Source organism: Eubalaena glacialis, chromosome 10, assembly GCF_028564815.1.
Source record: "Eubalaena glacialis isolate mEubGla1 chromosome 10, mEubGla1.1.hap2.+ XY, whole genome shotgun sequence".
Lineage (NCBI taxonomy): Eukaryota > Metazoa > Chordata > Mammalia > Artiodactyla > Balaenidae > Eubalaena > Eubalaena glacialis.
The window spans coordinates 100,676,096-100,682,792 of NC_083725.1; the positions used below are offsets into that span (position 1 = coordinate 100,676,096).

General features: G+C 34.7%; 1 pseudogene; it reads left to right on the plus strand.

Annotated features, from left to right (window-relative positions):
• Positions 1–272: 272 nt before the first annotated feature.
• Positions 273–1,630, plus strand: LOC133099920 (dynein axonemal assembly factor 11-like; annotated as a pseudogene).
• The last annotated feature ends 5,067 nt before the right edge of the window (positions 1,631–6,697 follow it).

The following is a 6,697-nucleotide window of genomic DNA, read 5'->3' on the forward strand; positions in this document are numbered from 1 at the left end:
ACAAAAGAAGACATTCAGATTTCCAATAGACATAGGAAAGAAGATCAACATCAATAGTCATAAAGGAAATGTAAATTAAAGTTACAGTGACAGACACATTCTGGCACAGCCACCAGAATGGCTAAAGTTTTTAAAAATATTGACATACAAAGTGCTGGCAAGCATGTGGCACAAACAGAACATTCATATATTAATGATTGAAGTGTAAATTATTACTGACAGTCCTTGAGATCCCAGGCAGGCTTCCCGGGCCCCAAAACCAGAAAGGTGCTATGGATGGGATAGCAGACTACTTCATTAGACAGAATGCCAAACACAGTAACTGTGTAATTTTTCCCCTGGAGGAACTCTCCTTATATCAGCAATAAACAGAAAGAGATCATATTGATAAATGGTACCAGAATTTTCTACCTTTAAAATAATCCCAGTGGAAAAATTTTTAATTGTTACCAACCTCAAGAAACTTAAATGTTTTGATTTTGCTTTAAATAACACTGAAAAGATTGAAAATTTGGAAGGATCTGAAGGACTAAAGAAAATTAACTTGATAAATTTCACTGGAGACCTGAGCAACAGTAAAACCCTGCAGCACAGTCTCCATTTGAAGGAGTTCTTTTGCATGGGTAACCCACATGCTGACTTTGAATGTTACTGGAAGTTGGTGGTGGCAACTCCTCAACAATTAAAGTGTGGGATGATAAAGAGAGCTCAGAATGAATTCAAGAATTGCAGAATTTATCCATTAATTGGGGAGGAAAAGCTTATTGTTTCAAATGGGCAAATACAGAAAAGTGGTTCAGAGGAAACTTTAAGAACAGCATAAAAATAGACGAGAAGAAAAGTAACCCTGGCTTTGACAGACATTGGCACACAGATATCGTCACCACTATCCTGTTTTCTTTAGTGAACAAAGAACATCAGACACTAGAAGCATGAAAAAAGGGTCCCAACCAAAATAAATTAGATGAAAGCAAAGAATAGCAGCATTCTGGTATAAGCTTTCTTCAGTTTACTCCTGATTTTAGATGGGAAACTCTTAGACATGGAAAAATGATGGAAAGACCAAGACAAAGTAAGTATTACAAAGAAGAAAGGTAAACCACTGAGAACTTTGATCACTAAAGTTGGAAAAGCCCTGAAACTAAATGAGCCCAAACTTGATTTCTCTTGAAAGATGATGGAAGACAGAACCAGATCATCCTGGATCTCGCTGCCTATAGGTATAGGTAATTGATGTCGATGCCCAGTCAGTGTACGTGAGAGGAATGCTTAAGGGAAAGTCACATCAGCTTATATTTCCTGAAGTGCTCAAACCTCACAGCAACTCTGCTAGGAAATCTTTAGTAGTCTGCATGCCCAAAATAGAAAAAGTAACTACAGGTGGTAGAAAACATCCAGGTCTTTAAAAACTCCCTTGGACATAGGCAGAGAACAAACAAACGAAAGAAGCAAGCAAATTGAGAAACTAGTAGTAGATTCTAACATGCATGTATTTCCTGATGTAGTTAATGTAGTTCAAGAGGAAAAACACACTCCCAAAAGCGCTGGATCTGAACCAAAATTATACCAAGTAATGAAGATCAACGCTTTGTTGTTAACCATGGATGCCTCCATTGATTTGAAACATTAGGCTGCATGGTCATTGACTGTGACCCATGAGGCTCAGTTTTACTCAACGCAGAGTATATGCATAACATTTATAGGTTAACAGAGTTTTATCAATATTACTAATATAATGTTTTAACTCCTAACTTTGCATAGTACTACTTAAACTAATTTAAAATTAAGATGTGTCCCTTGGGGAGCGTGGCCACGATGGCAAAGTAGGAAGACCATGAGCTCACCTCCTCCCACAGGCACACCAAAATCACAAGTACTTAGAGAGCAAATATTTATGATAACAACCTGAAGATAAGCAGAAAATATTTTCCAAAATAATGATATAAAGAAGGAACCACAAGGAGAAGGGTAGGAAGGGCAAAGATGCAGTATAGTCAAGATCCATACCCCCAGTTAGGTGACCCCAAAACTGGAGGATAATCACAACTGCAGAGGTTCTCCCCAAGGAGTGAGGGTTCTGAGCCCCACATTAGGCTCCCTAATCCAGGTGTCCTGCACTGGAAAGATGAGCTACAACAATGTCAGGCTTTGGAGGCCAGTGGGGTTTCAGTACAGGGGAGACAGAGGGCTACAGGAAAAATAGACCCCTCTCTTAAAGGGCATGCTCAAAATCTCACAGGCTCCAAGTCCCAGGGCAGAGGCAGTAATGTGAAAGGACCCTGGGTCACACTCACTTGCTGATCTTGGAGAGTATCCTAGAGAAGGAGGAGGCAACTGGGGCTCCCCCTGGGGACATAGATACCGGCAGCAACCATTTAGGGGAGCTCATTCTATCACGAAGACACTGGTGTTGGCAAGCGCCATTTTGGAATCCTCCCTCTAGCTTATTAGTGCTGGAAAATGGCCTCGCCCACCAGCCTGTCTCCACAAGTACTGGGATGCCTCAGGCCAAGCAGTTGGCTGGGCAGGGACGAATACTGCATGATCTCACTTATATGTGGAATATAAAAAACAAAACAGAACAAACAGAATGAAGACAGACTCATAGGTAGAGGGAACAAAGAGGGTGGTTGCCAAAAGTGAGGGGATAGGGGAATGGGAAAATGAGGCGAAGGGGATTAAAAGGTACAGACCTGCAGTTATAAAATAAATAAGCCATAGGGATGTAATATACAGCATAAGGAATGTAGTCGATAGTATTATAATAGCTTTGTATGGGGACAGATGGTTACTAGACTAATTGTGGTTATCATTTCATATTGTATGCAAATGTCAAATCATTATGTAGTATACCTGAAACTAACGTCAATTATATTTCAATAATTTTTTAAAAGTTTAAAAATGTATCTTAATATGCTATAGCTGATTATTTGTCTATATAAAGTGTTGGCTAGTAAAAATGCTCAAAGCGTTACTACCAACACTTTGCAGAACATTTTGGAATCATCCATTGTATTTGAATACATGCATATCTTACATTTTAGCAGTTTTACTCTTTGTGTGTACCTGAGAGAAAGGCATAACAGAGAAGAGAATTAGAGAATTGTACAGCAAAACACTATTTCTAAAAAGACAAATAAGGAAAAAAGAAACATAAATATAACTAAATATATACAAATGTATTTATATATGGATCCTTCTAGATAAGTGTTCATTAAATACCAATTAATCTACAGTGTTAAAATATATGGTATTATGTACCTATGGGGAGAAGGAGGGGAGTGTGATTAAGGGAGAACCAGGGTCATCAGGTGTTTTATTTATTGTCCTCTTCTTTCATAAGCATCCGTGTTTTGATAATTTATGGGTATGTACATTTAAGTTTAGTGTTCTTTTTATGCATGGTATACTTTAATAAAATATGCTTGGGAAAAGCGACTTAGCTTAAAGTGCATTTAATAAGTGTGCGATGTACATGAAATGTCAAGAAGTACAAATAAACAGTGCTTGGTATTTAAGGTGTCGTCGTTACTTGGAGAATGATAGCAAACATTTTTAAATGCCAATTTCCCTGGATTCTCATGGACATGGAGTTGTTTTAGTTTGGAGCTTTAACAATTCACTCATAAGTTAAGAGCAAGAGCCCTGCTTGATATCTAAGAGGGTTATTCTACTTAAAGCATAAAGCAGCTTTGTAATGTTTTTCCTTAGCAGTTTTTGCTAAAAAAATTTAAACATAATCTTTAGATAGGAATTATTCTAATGTTTATCCCAACTGTATCTCAGAAAGTATTAACTTTATTTGTGTCTTTTCTGAAGATCCAAAATCCTTAATCTAAACATATTGATTATTTTACCTTAATGACTATTCATCTTGCATATTTATTTGTAGCACTTACTACTTCATATTCTCTCTTATCTAATCCCTGACCATAACATTTGATCTCCTGTTTGTCATGAGGGAAGCCTACTTTGTCTGTGTGCACCCAGTACCCAATATTAGCCAAAAGATATTACATGTTTTTAAAGATTCAATGTTGAGTGGTATCTAATTGGATTGGAATCAGGTCAATAATATTTTCGTAACCCTGAAGTTACTGTCTTCGATAATAAAGATTAAAAAATTCAAACCATCAATGTGAAAACCAAAACAAAAAATGCCTAAGTATTGCTGGGATAGATAGCTTTACTTTATAGTCTTATAGCAACAGAGTACTGCTTATTTAAAAATGTATATTTTTAAAAGAAGTTGAGGAGAGTAGTTGGAAATAATACACATTAGTCATTGAGCTACAGTTCACAGCTAGAAAGGAGTGATACTATCATCTCCTTCATTTAAAAAAAAAATTATTCTAGAAGTACCATTAAAAAAAAAAAACAGGAAAGCTAGTTTAATGTATAGGAACTCAATGTTTGATGTCTATTTCGGAGATATAATATGGAACATGAAGGATTATTTATACTACTAGTAAACACATTTAGAGTGCTGTATAAACTGAAAACTATAAAGGACTTCAATAAAGGGCTGTCACATTGATTATACGTATATTGTATGTATATATACATATACACATTATACATCATGAGGAGCTTTCATATACATTATGACAAGACTCCTTATTTCAACATAGCAAAGTGTGTATTTCTCTCATTCTGGAGATAATAAACTTGAGACCCAGATGGGTAGTGTTTGTCTAAGATCTTCTAGTGAGATGCCAATGGTGGTACCTTGTCTGTGCCTGAAACTGAATTAAGGAGTTTCATATAATATTTTATCTAATTACATACTTGTTCACCTCACACATATACCTACACATACACATGCCTGAGTCCATTATCATTACTCCAGTTTTACTGATGAGAAAATGAGACTCTTAAATTACATCACTTGAAAATTTAGAGTGAATTTTTAAGACTATAGATTAGTAGTAAGACAGCTCTGAGTTTGCACTCTTGTTTCTGTCACCAGATACTTAAGCTCTTATAAGTGTATAACTTTACAAATATGATAATGTATTTAAACAATAGGGTTTCTGTGATAATTAAATGAAATAATATACAAATAATGAGGTAGAGTACATGACAGTTTTTAATAAATGTTATTTATTTAAGATAATAATCTTTCATACTTATTAGAATAAAAACTGTTACTGAGGAGCCTTTGAAATATGGATATTTGGGGTACTTGCTATTATTTTATTTAATTTGCATAAATATATCTTCATTTTTTTCCTAGTTGCTTTAGCTAAATTATACATACTACTGCAGACTTACATTTAAAAAAATCCATTCAGAAGATAAGAGAACATATTCTGTAACTGACTGGTATTTTAAACTCTATTGAAAGGAAAGCAACAATGGCTAGTTTTAATTCATTCATGTTGTCAAAACTACTTATTATAATTTTGAAAAAAATTGACTTTACCAGGAAAGATCATAAAGTCTTAAGAAATATTTGAGAATAATAATTAAAAGTAACCAAAATAATATCTGAATAAGAGACTCATATTTTTGCTTAAATATGTGCATATATTTATAGAGATACATAAGAGTAAATGCTTATTTATTTTAAAAAGCATTTCTTCTTAAAAATATTTTATTGCTACTTGTAAAAGTTGTTATAGTTTTTGATGACCTGAAGTTGCTTATTATGGCATAGTCTCATTTCTTCTCCTTTAGAAGTACATCATTTATATACTTTTATATTTTTCAAGCTACATATGATTTTTACATAGACTGTTTAGGTACTATATCTCTTATCAAAGCTTCCCCCCATCCCACTCTCTGGTTTACCTGATAAAGCAAAATGTTTTTCATAACTGTGGATAACTGCCACCAGAGTTTGGGTTAATATTGCAAGTGGATTATTGTGGCATGGATAGTTCTCTCCTAGGTATTCCTGAGACCTCTGGGGAATTCCATGAAATTAACAACTTTTGGTCACTAATGGATCCCCAAGTAAGAGAGAATTTTCCTGCCTGACTGCCTTGATCTCGAGCACTATTCTTTTCCTGCTTTTGGACTCAGACTGGAAATACACCATCAGCTTTCCTGGGTGTCCAGCTTACTGACTGTAGACCTTGGGATTTCTCAGCCTCCATAATCATTTGATATAATTTCCTATAAGATATATATATATATATATATATCACGTGGCAACATCAAAATTTATTTTATTCTTTCAGTTACGTATTCAGAACCTCCAAAATACACTGGCTTAGTTATAAAACTTTTATGCTTCATTAAATATGTTCTTTCTATATATGTACTCTATATAAATTTATATATTTTCTAAATAAATTATATTATGTGCTTTGTGTATAAATGAGAAGGTGTTAATGTATTTATAAGGGTGTGAGATAGTCTGGCAAAAAATGGGTAGATAATAATTATTTTTTGAATATTGCTAAGTAAATTTTACACAAACTTTTTCCTGGTACTAACATCGTCCTTGATTATATCTGTTTTATTTTTAAAAAATGAATAAAGAAAGAATATCTGGCTTATTTTGGAAGTGATCCCACCAGTTCCCAGAGAATAGCTGGAAGGGTCCAACTTCATTTTAGAGATAAGGAAGGAGATGATGCTTAGGTAAATCACCCAAGGTCACAAGCCTATTGTGGGGTAGAACTGAGATCGGTATCTAGATGGTCTAAGGTAGCTCCATACTCCTTTTGATTACACCATGCTGCCTCTC